The 12,556-nt window shown below is 44.4% G+C and overlaps 1 protein-coding gene across 2 annotated transcripts in view; it reads right to left on the bottom strand.

The window, feature by feature from the left end:
- The window catches only part of KIAA0232 (KIAA0232 ortholog), an 83,024-nt gene extending 70,900 nt beyond the window's left edge, over window positions 1-12,124 (bottom strand). For both annotated transcript variants that reach the window (XM_075708632.1, XM_075708633.1), the window contains exon 1: window positions 12,077-12,124. The gene's annotated coding sequence lies outside the window, so the exon portion shown is untranslated. The remainder of the gene's footprint in view (window positions 1-12,076) is intronic.
- Window positions 12,125-12,556: the final 432 nt, after the last annotated feature.

Raw genomic sequence — 12,556 nt, 5'->3', positions numbered from 1 at the left:
AGTAAGGGGAGTTAGTAAGGGCTATGTGCAAAACTTCACACAACAGGTACTAGAAATTCCTTGCCAAAAGACACCGAGGACTCAAAACAACCAAAAAAAAAAATCAGATGGGCTTCACAGGAAATTGAACAAGAGAGATCCCTTGAGAGTTTCCAACTGGACAAACTACATCAGGCTCAGGAAATCCCCTAGACTGAAGATAGTGTGAGGCTGGGGGAGTATTCAGGAGAGGTATCACATATACTCTCTGTTCTTTTTCATCCCTAACAGCTCATTTACAGATGCTGTTGCAGACAAGTACTGGATTTGACAAAGCCTTTGTCTGAACCTGTACAGGTGTTCTTATAAAACATTTATGTTCACCATAATACAAGAACAACACTTCAAAAAAAAGTAGCTGGAGGAGTTCAATTAGCTGATCCGTTCACAGGGCTGTACATTATTAACATATATGAACTTCGTTACAAGATGTCAGAACAGCAATCCTGTCAGACAGCAAAAGCTGAGCCATGGGAAACAACTGTTAACCGACTGCAGAATTAGCAGGTGAGGCGCCTGCACTAGAAGTTCAGCTGCATATCCAAGACCCCAAGTTCTCAGTAATCTGAATATTCTCCACTTCCTCAAAATAAATGCATAATGTAAGATGGAAAATGTACAATTTGTAAGTTAGAAAAAAAAGGCAAGATGGAAAGAGGAAAAAGCATGACCTAGCAGCAAAACCTACAAACAGTGTGAAGAACAGCCACAGCATACTATGCCCACTACATACCAAAACTTCATCACTTTATAGAATTGTAAGAAGATCTGAAAGTGGTTTCATAAACAAATTCTTTTGAAAGGGTTCCTATTACATATAGGAGACTATTAAGAGGCATCTCTACATAGTGGACACCTAGGAAGTAGTTCTTCACTACACATAATAAGACTTAAAAATGTAATTAATAAGCCCTAATAGCTGGCAAGTTTTGCAGATCATGGTTTAATAGGTGTCTTGATAATTTAGTTAGCAAATTTTACCTTCAAGACAGAAGTATTGTTATTTCATAGCATCACTCAGGAAACATCCTGTTTCAGGAGGTCAAGACTCAATATTAAAGATGTATTAAAAAAAAAAAATAATCAAAAGCAAGCGCTTTATTATGCAGCACATAGCCACCACTTCCATTTCAATAAACATAGGGGAGCCCAGAGCATTTCTGACAAAATAAAGCAGTTCCTGGTACCACAGTTTGTTGTGCAGTTGTACCAGATAAGTGTAAGTACAGCACACGTGTAACCTGCGCCCCCCCAACCCAAAGCATTATGTCTCAAAAAATTTCAGTATTGATTTTAAGAAGGGTTTACAACTGTTAAAAACACCTTCAAACATCAATCAGACTTCATAAATTAAAAGATATTTACGGACTGTCTGAATCTAAAGGACTGAAACACTCCTTCACTAATTTCAAATGCCCAGCTGTCATTAACAATGGCAACATTTACAGTATTTTAGTAAGAATTTGTCCAAAGAAGGACCAATACAATCTTAATAATTCCATTCCATTCTTAGAAAATGATGAACATAAACTGCCATGAGAAAATTTTTTCCAGTTTAGTTTGTTACTGTCCAGACTGGATTCTGAACTAAATTTCAAGCTTGCTCAAAACTGGTGTTTGAACTAAACTTTACTCCTTTGTTTAAACGAGACTGCATTTTTTTTAAATCCTATCTGAAAAAAAGAAAAATGTACACATATCATGTAACTTAGAAATACGATAATTCTTTTTAAGTTTAAAAATACAACTCAGCATCTAATGACAAGGAATTTAAGTAAGTATTTTTCACATTCAAAATGAACTTAAAACAACGCCGCATATAACTGACAGAATTTAGAATCATAGAATCGTTTAGGTTGGAAAAGACCTTTAAGATCATCCAGTCCAACCATTAACCTAACACTACCAAGTCCACCACTAAACCAATTAAGGGTAGAGTAGCAATTTCATGTTTCCTGGCTTGGTGGCTGGAGTATTTTTTTAATGAAAGTAAAAACTAGGAATCATTAAGGTTGGAAAGGACCTCTAAGATCATCAGTCCAACCGTCAACCCAACACCACCATGCCCACTAAACCATGTCCCAGAGTGCCACATCTACCCATTTTTTGAACACTTCCAGGGATGGGGACTCCACCACCTCTCTGGGCAGCCTGTTCCAATGCTTGACTACCCTTTCCGTGAATGAATTTTTCCTAATATCCAATCTAAATCTCCCCTGGCACAGCTTGAGCCCATATCCTCCCATCCTATCACTTGTTACTTGGGAGAAGAGCCCAACACCCACCTCAGTACAACCTCCTTTCAGGTAGTTGTAGAGAGCGATAAGGTCTCCCCTCAGCCTCCTCTTCTCCAGGCTAAATAACCCCAGTTCTCTCAGCCACTCCTCATAAGACTTGTGCTCTAGACCCTTCACCAGCTTTGTTGTCCTAATAATAAAAATAATAACTAAATAATAAATTTGAAACAATTACTACTATTGCCAGCACAAGCACCAGTTTGTAAAAACTTTCAGGAAAACCACACCAGCAGCAGCATCTTGACAGAGAAACCTGTGTGGCTGACGACTCAAAGGCTAGTTAGCGCAACACAAACTGCACCGCAACTGCATACTGCCAGCAAGAGAGGATGTTCTTCTGTTTCTCCCATTGGCCCTTCCTGGCATTCTCACCCTTCTGTCCTTGTATTTTACCCATCCACTGTGTGGTTGCAGGGACAAACTGGATCAGTTTGTTCTAAATGGAAAAAAAATTCATTTTTGGTGGGCCAGTCTTCAAAAAACACAAATAAGTGATCAACTCACCCCATTGCCACAAAATGTCTACATCTGGCATAAGAAAGGAAGCAGGGCTGCCCCTTTCAGCAGCGGCCCACTGTTAGATTCACTTAAGCATAACAAGAAAACATTAGGAAGGCAGAGTTCAGAAACTACATTTTAACTAATTCAGATGCAAGTCTTTCAGACCACCATTACTACTTGGAACACAAAATATGGAAGCTGTCCTGGTTTCGGCTGGGTTAATTTTCTTCCTAGTAGCTGGCATAGTGCTCTGTTTTGGATTTAGGATGAGAAGAATGCTGATAACACACTGATGTTTTAGTTGTTGCTGAGTACTGCTTATGCTGGTCAAGGACTTGTCAGCTTCCCATGCTCTGCCAGGTGCACAAGAAGCTGGGAGGGGGCACAGCCAGGACAGCTGACCCAAACTGGCCAAAGGGCTATTCCATACCATATGGCATCATGCTCAGTATAGAAACTGGGGGGGGTTGGCCGGGGGGCAGCGATCACTGCTCAAGGACTGGCTGGGTATCGATCAGCAGGTGGTGAGCAATTGCATTGTGCATCACTTGCTTTGTATATTATTATTACTGTTGTTATTACTACTACTATTTTACTTCATTTCAATTATTAAACTGTTCTTATCTCAACCCAGGAGTGTTTCTCACTCTTACTCCCCTGATTCTCTCCCCCATCCCACCGGGGCAGGGGGAGTGAGCAAGCAGCTGCGTGGTGCTTAGTTGCTGGCTGGGGTTAAACCACGACAGAAGCCAATCCAGGTACTTCAATAGCTATGATATGTGCTTCCAACATTTTTACAGAAATTCCCTACTGACCCGGTACTTCTATCATTCAGCAGATTCAGCCTCAAAACAGAATCCCACCACAACAGTATCCTGGAGATGACAAATAAATTACTGGTTGCTTCAAGTTTGGTAAGAGAGGCAAGTGTTGCACTGCAACTAGCCTACAATATTGTGGATCACCAAAGTGTGGAGAACCCAAGAGAAACAGTGAGCGCTCATGCAGAAGGCAGCATATGTACCCCTCAAATACGTAGGCGCTGCCTCAGCTCATACTTAACAGTACTCCCCAACCATTGGTGTAATTTCGGTATCACTGACATCAGGTTTCAGACTGTTCCATTACATTTCTTTTTACTATTGAAGACACTGGTATGATTTAAGTTTTTCAATTTAAAATTGCAGATCTTATCAGCATACCAGAGCAAAGCCAGTGACAAACACCTCCCTCCCTCCTGTTTACCTCAAGTCTGTTACACCCAGGGACTGCCTGGGTGGACTGCTACAGAGCCTGAGAGGTCCTGGGGACAAATACCAGTCTAGCTGTCACTTCACAGAGGAGACAGCCTTTTTTGTTCAGTCCCCTGAGAATCTTCACAGGGACACTATTTATCAAAAGCTGTATCTTTTACTATGTACACAAGCAACAGAGTGCACATTGTTGATTATCGTCATCATACTTCAGTAAGTCTTTCTCAGGTTTAAGGAAACATAAATGGAGCTAATAAAAAACAAAAAACAAAATATAACCGTGATCACAAAGGATGCACACATTTTAAGCTCACAGAGACATTTATCTTCAGGACTTCCAGCATGTAAAATCTGTAAGCTTTCCACTACTTGAATCTCACTGTATTTACTAGCCTTTCTATCACCTAGAATGTATGTGGGGCTTAACAATGCAACGGAGGACACAGTCAAGTAACGGAAAGATCAGATATATGCTATTGACTATTTTTATCACTCTCCTTCCTGCCCTCCTGATGTCTTCGATTTACCCAACTTTTAGAGCAGTTCAAACTACCTGTTACTAACAGCTATTTGCCCGTGTTTGAACGCCCTTCCCAAGCGGGATGGTAAGAGCTTGGAGGCCTGAGCACCAAGTTATGCATGTCCCTTAAAACAGACTTGCCTCCAGTTTCGTAATGTCTCAGTGCGCAGCCAGACACCAGTGTGCCCCAAGAGGTGTTGCCAGCCTCCCCCCAGGCACAGCCCACCCTGATAAAGCACTCAGTGCTCTTCACATCAGCTGGAACACTACTGCAGTGCCAAGTAGCCCAGTGGCCACTTTTTTAGTGCAACCATATAGGATTTATTTCAATCGATATACAATTTATTCTTAGGCACACCGCATCTTTCAGTTGGGGAGGGAAAAGGAGAATGAATTATGAATTCCAAAGATCCAATAACCACTGCCCATTTAAAGGCTATGGTATTTCTCCAGCTATTTATACTTCCAAAGTTAATAATCCAGCTGTATGTAAACATCTAACTAGTTATTGACCACACTACACATTTTACTTTATTTTGTTAACTGCTTTAATTTGTATGAAGGTCTTCTCTGAATGCTTACTACTGAAGTTTTCTATACTCGGTCTGTGATTCAAGGAGTTAATTACTACCTTTTTGAAAAGCTTAAAATAGCCTCATGAAGGGTTTAAAAACAAGTATAACTATAGCCTAACTACATAGTCTTTTCAACTGCTCTCTTCATTAAAGAGATGTTATCATAAATTCAGTTGGAAGTCACATATAGACAATGTTTTCATTAATAACTGTGTAAAAATGTACAGTATGTGTCAGCCACAAGTAGCTCAGTAATCACAAAGAGTTCTGACAAGCTGAATTTGCAAGCTCTATGACTTAACCAGCAGAGAAGATACTGACTTTGCACCAAAGAAAATACAGTAGGCCTACAAAGGGAACTGTTTCAAATGCTTTTCTCCTGCACTTCTACTACCTCTAATTTTTAATCCAAAAATGTTAGTAAATTAAATTCTATATATTTATGAAATTGAGATCAGAAGTAGGAGACTCTGCAATTTTGAACAGAGTAACAATTCACATGAAAGAATACATATTTTAGCACTTGAATCCATTTGCATAGGCATTGTTTGTTCACTTTATGTTGTAAGACTGTCAGGAAAACTTTTTCTACTTCTTTTTCCATAAAAACAGTGGTGATATTCATTGCCATATCATATTTCCACTTTTATGATTAAGTATGTTGCTTAAAAATGCTATTGCTTATTTAAAAAAAAAAGTTTACAAACTGAATGGGTAGGACAGGTTAATATTGCTCTTAAAATAATAAATTTGCTGTCTGCTACTTCAAATGAGAGCTGGAAATCTTATTTTACTAAAATGCAAAATATTTAACTATCACCACCAGAAAACGCTCTTACAAAAACAGCAGGTCAGCATTATATTACTTCTCTTCAAGGAAGTTACTGTACTGCTAACCAAGGCATTTCTTTCACAACTCAAGAACAAAGTTACTAAAAACTGGAACTCTGAGGTTTCTCTCAAGCTGATAAGATATCCTGTTCAGAGAAGCTGGTGAAAAAAATCATCTATATAAATACAAAAATTAAACTAATATCTGGGCTTACAGAAACATTTTAAATCTCTTGTGTCACCCCACACAATTCAATATGACTTCCAGCAAAGCAGCTACAAAAACTTCAATAGAACAAGAATTCCTATAGGTAATTCTGTTTCACTGTTAAGTGCAATACCCAAATAAGCAGCAGAGTGAACTTCTACCCCAGAATACAGAACCAGGAGAACAGGAAGTCACTCAACAGCAACCTTTGGCTAATTAGTAACAGTCATTAGCTCAAAATCTTCAGCCAGCAGAACTGAACTACCATGAAACAGTAAAAGTTTTTCCTGAAGTTTCATAAGTAAAGTTATCAATCAGACAAATCACTGGAAGCTGGCTCCATTTCTTTCAAGATACTCCAGTGTCCTAAATTCAATGCAGTGTTTTAATATTGCACTCCCATTCGGCCACAATCTTCAAATTTGTTTCAAGTTTGTAATAACAGATTACAGTGTCATAAGGATTTAGTGAGAATTAATTACTCATCCAATGGCAGCAATACGCATTACTGATTTCTTCATTAGTGATGCTTCAAGCAGCCTTTTTTCCTTAGGCTAATAAAACACTTCGTTTTCTTAAAAAGCACATATGACACATGCTAGATGACCAAAATAATTTCCTTAATCACTCTGTGTATGTTTTAGCACGTTTTCCCACTTTACTGTTGAAGATTATCTCAATCTAAGTCCTGACTACGCTAACACTGCCTGGAGTAACCTTGCAGAACGTATCTTGCAACTTAACTCTGCTGTTCTGATGTTAAAACTATACAATCTTATGAAAACTTGCTTTACTTTTTCTGGCCTTCAGCTACCCCTAGTCTCTTACCCTCTTATCTCTCTCTGAACTTTCTTCCACAGTCTATATATGTAAAACCTCTTCTCCGATGCAACTATGGCTCCCTTCACAATTCTTCTATGTTCATCTAACCAAACCATAAAAACAACAAAAACCCCACACTCACACAACTTAGTAACATATACAAGGCATAGCGGCTCCTCCTTTCCGTACGGCATCTTAAACACAGGCACATTAAGATGAAACAATTTGCTTGAATTCACTCAGTGATAGAGCTGATAGAAAACTGCAGGTCTCTTCAGTCCTAGTCCAGCATTCCATCCAGCAGACCTTGTTCCTTACATAAATGTAATAGTAACTTTAAAAACTCTTCCCCTAGTTACAAAAAGAACACAAAACTATTCACATTTCAGCCCTGTAAGAATTAATTTTTATTTATTAACAAGTTTTTGCACAGAGTATACATTTTCACATGCAATCCTTTCTAGAATAAAGCCTAGAATGTTACAGACAGAAGTAAAATTAGCATGGACCACATATTTGAAACTTCCTCCTCAATACAGTAAAAGAGAAATTTAAATGTTCCCCAAATTATATTAAAAATGAAAATTGTTATAGCAAGGCCGGAGCACAGACTATGCACAAACTTTGCAGGATATAATCCACTTATTACATATGATATCACAGCAGTGAAAATGGTTGGACTGGATGATCTTAAAGGTCTTTTCCAACCTAAACGATTCTACGATTCTATGAATTTAAATCCTTTCTAATTAAAATTTCCACACTACTGCCTTAGAAATAAAGCTCTTGGAAAGACAGATACCAAAGTGGACGTACAGAAGCTAAGTTATGAACAGAGTCTAGATGATGTAGAAATAATCAAAAAATAGTTTTATGCAGGTAAATCCAAACACGTGCATGTGAAATTATAAGGGAAATAGCAGATTAAAAAATTAAAAATATTCAGTAGCTTCCAATAAAGCCAGAGAAATTAACTTCTAGGAAGAAGTCTGGGAAAGAATAATCTTTGTACTGAATGTTCAAACCACTCAACACCTCCCCCCACCCCTCCAACCACCGCTGTGGCCCAATAAAATACACATTCAGTCCCTCAGCATCCATTATAAATGCATCCAACCAACTTTGGGGAAAAGCAGAACAAGACACTTTTTAGTAAAAATATTATAACTAGCTCATCTAGATCTTCTACTAAAACACGCCAACAGTCCTCCAGCTACCTGGTATTTCTGCCTAGAAAAATCTGGTAAACTATTTCCAATTTATGAAAAAACATACTCTTCCCTCCTACCAGCCAATTTTCTTTTTGTCTGTATATTGAAATGCAGCTGAGCATTCAGATATTCATTTGAACATTTTTATATTTTGTATCATGAAATTGATTTTACTCGGAAAAAATTCTTGGGGCGGGTGGACACAACATAACTACTCGTTTCTATAATTACATTTACAAATTACCTAACCAGCCTGTCACTGTTCTTGGACTAAAATGAAGGATTCCAATCTCTGTTCCACAATACAGAAGAAACTATCCCAATAAACAGAGCATATTAAATAGCTTCTAGAAGATCATTTGTATTCCAAGCTCCACTAGCAGTACAGATAATAGTTCCTGCTACCTCTCTTAGCCTACAAGAATTCTAAGTCTTGCTGTCTTCACTACATTCTGCTTTACCTAATATTGTTGCTCATGTTATTATAGCAATAAGTTATTACTTTTAGTCATTAGCTATTGGTTGTTATTACCATTATACAATTTTAGGGGCTTCACATTATCAGTCCATCAGTCAGGTACGAAACCTATGTTATAAATGCATGTCTTAAGAAAAGAAAGATGACAAGCTGCAATGGAGTAACAAGAAATAAGGGTCTTTTACTCTCACAAACTGTGGAAAGCCCCAGATTAAAAAAAAAAAAAAAAAAGCTCAAATGTCTTATATTGAACATGTTAACATTTAGATGGCTTTAAAGTAAGTATTTCACACATACTGCTTTCAACACCCATCATTATGGATTTTGTATGCTTCTTTACGCAAAGCTTAAAAAGAAGCAAACTGATAGATGATTTTGCTAGGATCCTAGCTAAGCAGATAGAAAGTCTATTCTGACTCTACAGCACTATGCCTAAAACCCAATAAAATTCCACAGAAAATTCACCCGTGCTAGGTATAAAACCAACCTCTTGGTTTCCTTCATTCCCCCTGTTCACCTAGAAACAAGATTCTCAAGAAGGAGAAATAATGAAGTTATGAGCAGTATCTAGATCTTCCTCTGTCCCTATTCCTCCTAGAATGCACAGCAAATGAGCAAAGGAAAATGCTGACATCATTTTACCCCTATGGAATTTCTCTTACTTGGAAGAAAAACAAATAGGAACAACAAAAGCAGAGGGGAATGCAGGCTATGAAATCAGCATATTAAGATAACAAGAGAAGTTTGAGGCCTCCCACTTTTCCTCTTGGGTCACACATAAATCCATTTGCCCCTTCCTTTCCTTCTGATTCCCCTACTGATGAGCAGAAAAGCTAGAGGGTCATGTACCCATGTATCCAAATTTGCACAATCTGTGGTCTCAAAGAATCATTACCCCTACGGTGCACAAAACAAATGAACCAATAAAGTTTTGTGACCATACATGTGGGAATATCTGCCAAGCAGAATATGGCGGGGATATAAACTGCTCATGCTTTCAATGGAGTATACAAATCAGGATTTCCCCTACAATTCTTCGTCTTTGAAAACAAAGAACATTAGAAATATATAGTGTACTACTCATTTTATTCAAGTTACCGACATCCCCCTCTTATATCTCAATGATGAAAACAGAGGATTTTGATACCTATACGATATGCTTTATTGATTGGGAGGGGTTGTACACTACTGTTTTAGCATATCCATACTGACAAGAAACAGCAGATGGAGGATTAGTACGAAATAAAATCCGTACAGTTACATGTCAAGCAACAATCAAGTTCCATGCCATTTACTTTTATAAGGCATATTTTTGTCTTAAACAATAAAGAAAAATGTCAATTTCAGACTTCCATGGACTGAGAAGCCCGCAATACTTGGATTTTAAGCACTGCAGTGAAGTAGTTGGTTTTACACAATTATCTACTGAATCATCACGAGCTCACTTTTGACAGCTAAGAAACGCAATTTGATGTGCAATTCCCACCTCATCCCAGGAATGCAGAAGTAATATACGGTGCGCAACGGAAGGGTAAAAACCTAGCCATTTTAAAGGGTTTGCACGAGGCAAGTCAACTACCCGTACCACGGTGTCCTCCGATCCCAGGCCTATAAACCACAACCCGAACTATATAGACTAAAGACTGGAACATAGGAATGTTTTTTTTCTTTCAAAGGACAAGCAAATCGCACTGTTTTCACCCTTCAGATCAGCATCAGGTACTGCAGTGAGTAATTAAAACAAAGACAAACCAGAAAAAAAGCACCGCACTTTCGCTTTTCTCAAAGTTTCATGACGCGACTTGATAAATGTATACTTTTAATCGCGACGGCAGGAGGAGAAGATGGAAATGAGTTTGCTGGAACGAAGAGTCAGTTCGTGTCACTTCTGCATTCGGCTGTAACCTTCGCCAAACCTTGTCCCCCCACCCCGCCCCCTGCCTGCGAGCGGCGGCGGCCGCCGGGCCCGCCCAGGCGGCGCCAGCCCCGAGCGGCCATAGGATGCGGCTCCCGTCAGTCTGCTATCGGCCCAGCTCCGCCTCCCCAAACGGCAGCAGCCCTCGCCTTTCTGTCCGCCTTTTGCCTTCAATAGGCCCCTAAAGGACAATGCTGCTGGAAAGGGGAAAAAAAAAAAAAAAAAAAAAAAAAAACCAGGAGGGGAGCGCGTCCCACCGGATCGGCCCCCAGGGTAAGGCTGGAACGCCGCAGCCAGGCAGCGCTGGTTTCCATCTGCCCCGGTCCGAGGCATTCGGAGCCGGCTCCCGGCTCCTCCTCACCGGCCCGCAGCCGCTGCCTGCGCTTTGTACAGTCACGCACAGGAGGGAAGGTCACGGCGGGAGCCGCTCCGCACGCCGGCCAGGCCCGGCCGCAGCCCGCGGCGGAGCCCTGTCACCAAGCCCCCCGTCAGCACGGGCAGGGAAGGGGCTGCCCGCCTCAGGCGCTCGCTACCCCGGCCCGGAGCGCCGCATCCTCCGCTCTCCCCGTCCACTGCGCCGGGTGACATCGGCGCAGGCCGGCACCCACGACGGGGTGTGCTGGGTGCCGCCTTCCTCTCCCGCCTCCTCTCCTCCCGGGCGTGACCCGGTCCCAAGGCACGGCAGCCCCGGTCCCGCTCCAGGCCGGCGCCTCCCCCCCGACCGCCGGCGCACGCCGCTCACCTGACGCTGCTTGCCCAGGGGCCGGGCCGGGATGGAGAAGCGGGGGGGGAGCGGGGAGGGCTCAGCTCCCGGGCAGGCGCTCGGACCGGAGCACCCCGGCCGGGCCCCCGGCCCCGCCCCCGAGCCCTGCCTCGCCGCCGGCCTGCAGCCAGCCCCCCCCGCCCGGCCCCTGGCGCTCCCCGGCACCCCCTGCCCGGCCCCTCTCCTCCCGTCGCCGCGCTTCCTCCCCTCTCCCCCCGGCCCTGCCCCCGGCCTCCCCGGCACGCTCCCGCCGCGCTGCGGCAGGCGCAGCCGAGAAGCGGGACGCGCCGTCCCGGGAAAGCGTCCTCCCAGCGCCGGCCAGGCCCGGCCCCGCAACTCCTCCTCTTCCCGGGCTCTTAGCGGAGAGGAGAGGGGAGGGGAGGGGAGGGGAGGGGAGGGGAGGGGAGAGCGGGCCGGCGCGGGCCTCCCCGGCCGGGCCTCAAGCCGCCGGCCCGGCGCTCCCCGGGGACCGAGCCCGCCCGTGCCTCAGCGCAGCGGCGGGAAGGAGCGGGGGGGGGGGGGGGGGCGCCCGCCGCCGCCGCCGCCGCCGCCGCCGCCTCCCGCCTCCCGGCTCCGTCCCCCGCTGCCACGGGGAGGGCGGCAGCCGCCCTTCCTCCAGCCCTGCCCCTCCCGCTGCTCCCTGGGCCCGCGGCGGGTATTTACCTGCCGTGGCGGCGCAGAGCGGGGCCCCGGGGCCTCTGGCAGCCGGAGGAGGCGGCGGACTCCGTCCCGCTGCTGCCGTCCCCGAGTGAGGCGGGCGGGACGGAGCCGGGACCTGCCCCGGGAGGCGTTACGTAAACCGGCGGCGGCGGCGGCTCCCAGCGCCACGGGGAGGGAGGGGGCCGGCCGCTCCGTCACCAGGCAACAGGACTCAGCGCCCCGGCGGACCGCGCCGCAGGCTCCTCCCCGTATCCTTCCGCCCAGAGGGCGGCCGGGATCCCGCCGCCCGGGCGCGCGGGGCGGGCTGTGAGGCCGCGACGCGACGGGGCGGGGAGGGGAGGGGAGGGGAGGGGAGGGTCCCGCCGAGCGCTGCGCCGCGGCGGCGGGCGGGCTGCCGGGCACCGCCGCCCCCGTCAGCAGTGCCCGGGCGCCAGCCCGCCGGCTCCATGGCGGGCCGCCGCACAGGAAGGGCGGGGGGAGGAG

This window comes from Pelecanus crispus, chromosome 4, assembly GCF_030463565.1.
Source record: "Pelecanus crispus isolate bPelCri1 chromosome 4, bPelCri1.pri, whole genome shotgun sequence".
Taxonomy (NCBI): domain Eukaryota; kingdom Metazoa; phylum Chordata; class Aves; order Pelecaniformes; family Pelecanidae; genus Pelecanus; species Pelecanus crispus.
Note: the sequence above shows the minus strand (reverse complement) of the source record. Positions and strands in the feature narration are given on the sequence as shown.